This window comes from Camelus bactrianus, chromosome 2, assembly GCF_048773025.1.
Source record: "Camelus bactrianus isolate YW-2024 breed Bactrian camel chromosome 2, ASM4877302v1, whole genome shotgun sequence".
Lineage (NCBI taxonomy): Eukaryota > Metazoa > Chordata > Mammalia > Artiodactyla > Camelidae > Camelus > Camelus bactrianus.
Window position 1 is genome coordinate 74199213 of NC_133540.1, and position 3333 is coordinate 74202545.

A 3333-nucleotide genomic window follows, 5' to 3' on the forward strand; every position below is an offset into this window, starting at 1 on the left:
CGGCTTTCTGACTGCTACATGACCATACTCAAGCTTCTAAACCCGTTTCGTCTCAGTTTTTACATCTCTCAATTGAAGGTAAGTTGTAACTGTCTTGCAGTTAGGATCTGAAGCTTACATGAGGTGGCTTGTATAGTGGCCTCAGACAGAACCTGGCATATAGTAGATGCTGCATGAGTATTAAGTAGCAGCTTGCATGCTCCTGTGAGCCTCACCTTTCTATCTTTTTCATCACATCAGGACGTGGTGAGGATCAAATGTGTGTGACAAGGAAAAATGCAAGGGACAAATATAAGGCAAGTGGCTATTCACTTCCATGTAGGAAATAAGGGTGTCAGCAATAGATATGAATAGGGTGCCCTGAATGAGCAGTCTCTGAGATGAACAGAAACAGCTAAGGGGCTAGGTCACTGGAAGAGTCATTCATTAGGTATTAGTACCTGGGCTTAAGGACTAATGTTTCCACCACAAATGTAGGCCCTATCCTTATCCTGCAGGCAGAAGAAAAAAACACTGTCACTCCTCAGAAGTGGGCTTTCCATTCTGGCACCTGTGGCAAGTTGGTAGTCCTCCTCTCACCTGAACACTCGCCAGAGCGTTTGGGCTCTCATCCCTGATTTACCTAGATCAGTCTAGCCTTAAGCCTGTCAGTGAACCCCAAGATGGCCAACCCATCTTCTTTGCTCAGGGGCTGATAACAGAAGTGAGGGTAAGATGCTGAGCAGTGAATAATCCAGGGGACCTAGATGGAAAAATGCTGAGTCACAAACCAGGTGCAAAGGGTGGGTGCTGGTGTGCAATCAAAATAACTTCTTCACTTGGCAACATAGTTCTAAACAGGACCCCCTCACAACCCTTAAATGCTACTAAATTGAGTACTGTGATGCAGTAGAGGATGGCTAAGAAGTAGGGAGTTAAAGGTCAACCAGTTGGAGGAAGAGAGAATTTAAGTCATTAAGATTAGGTTTGTGCCCAATCTTGGGGGTAATTTGCCTGTTGCATCTAATGGAAGAGACATGAAACTTTGTCTTAACTTTGGATTCTCTCTCTTGCTCCTCTTTCTCTGACTTTGTCTCTATCTTTAGCCTTCTGTCTCTTGTCTCTGATTCTCAGTCTGTGTTTCCTCACCTGTCTGGTTGCCTGTGTCCCATCTCTTCGCTGCCTTTCTCTTTTTCTGTCCCTGAGTCTCTCTTTCTCTTTCTTTGTGTGTTTCTTTCAGAGAGAAAGGAAGTTTTCTTTTGCACTGTTTTTTATTAGATACAAAAAATAAGTGAATAAAAGCAGTTTATCTTTATTGCCTAAATGAGAGTTGTTGGATCCCGATCATCTCCTTCTCATGTTGACAGAGAGTGTTACTGACCCTTTTGAGTTGGACCCCAACAAGAGTCCTTCTGTCCAGTGTTGCTTGTGCCAGTAGAATGAGATGGAGTTTGGTTCAGAAGCAAAGGAAAGTTTTATTGTTTGATCAAAGAATGGAGAGGTGCGAGCTCATGCCCTAGAGCACACATGCTTTCCCTGAAAGGCTGTTTGTGGGGCTGCTTTATAGGGATCTCATCAGTCGGGGGAGAGGGAGGAGGAGGGGAAGGGGTGGAGTGCTCTTGAGGCTAGCGCAGCTGTGCTACTCGAGCTTCAGATCACAGTGCCGGGCACAGTGCCTCTGCACACAGCCCTCTGAGCTGAGGTGTCAGGTGCAGAATCTGATGTGTCTGGTGCAAGGCTTCTGCACATGGCCCCCTATAGGCAAGTGAAGCTAGACTAAGCAGAAAAGAAGAGGTTAGGCCTTATTACCTAGATTCCATCTTATTTTTCCTGGAGACACTAGTGGGCTTTGCTGGTGACAAGAGTACTCCATAATGTTCTAAGCACTCTTGTCTCAACTGGCCTTAAGCACTCTTCACGGAAACTAATCCAGGAAGAATGCAGGGTGGGAATTATTATCCTCATGCTTTAAATAGGGAAATCTCAAAGAGGTTGGAAACTTGCCTGAGGTCAGCCAGGTAGTGGGCTGGTGGCAGAGTCGAGGCTGGAGCATATGCTTCTACCAGAGGTGTCTCTCTCTCCACCACAGGGGTGGAGTCTCAGGACCAAGATGTTCCAACCTAGCCTTGTATGGTAAGATCTGGAATATAAGATCTGGGTCCAGGTTTAGGGTCAGTACTAAGGGTGCTGTGTACTCTACCTTCCAGCCTTTTTAGCTAGGTAGAGTCGATGATAAAGAACACAGGGTGGGAGTGAAGAAGTAGAAAGTGCAAAATGGAAAAATGGAACTTATATCCTATGGGAATGTGTGAAGGGGTGTGTTTAATTTCATGCAAGCTGTAATTACATTTCCTGGTTTCAAATCTCAACTGAGACCACTAACTGTGTGATCTTGGGCAAGTTACTTAACCCTTCTGAGCCTCCTTTTCTTTATTTGTAATATAAGGATAATTATGTTACTTACATAGTAAGGTTGCTTGTGAATATAAAATGAGACAGTCCACACCAAAATATAGTGAAGCAAGCACTCAGTGAAGGATGATGACACCAGCCCCAGTGTTTTGTTTTGTTTTGTTTTGAACATTAGCTGGGACTAATGTTAGCTGAGACTAACCCTACAAGCTGCCTCCTGAGTCACTATATTTATTGAGTGTTTATATCAGCTAGATATGATGCCAAGTTCTGTGGAAACAAAAGTAAACTATTTTCTGATCACAGAGCTATTATTGCCTGTTGGGTGAGACATGCCATCATGTTCCTGGGCAATTTCAGTACAGTGTGATTGATGTACGTTGAGATGAGGTAAACACAGGGTGGAATGGGAATCCAGAATGAGGCATCTAATCAAGGCTTCCCAAATCCAGACCCTGGTGCTACTCCTTTAATTTTCAGACCCTGGGCACACACTGCACAAACTCTCCTCCTTAGCAGATTTAGTAGGTAAGAATCACTGATAAGAATGGGAAGTACGGATCACCCTATGGGTCAGAAGCCTTACCTTGTAGGACAGACACCTCCACTGGAACACACAGGCCTTCCTGGAGTTTAGAGCATTAATAAAAATGGAGACTAACCCTTTCCAGTCATTTTGTTTGATCTTTCGTGACTTCCTCTACACAACATGCGCTGTAGGTGGAGACGTTTTAGCAGCGGGGACAGCAAGCAGCACTCACAGCTCAGGAGGGCCTCCCATCAGCACAGTTAGCATTGGCAGGGATATTCACATTTTGTGAGTAGCTACAAAAGGTATTTGCAACAGGCCTGCATCTCCCAGCTTTATCTCCATATGGGTCTCTTCTCACAATAACGTTTATAGAAGAGAAATGGCAGGGCATAGAGAAAACAAAAGCTGTG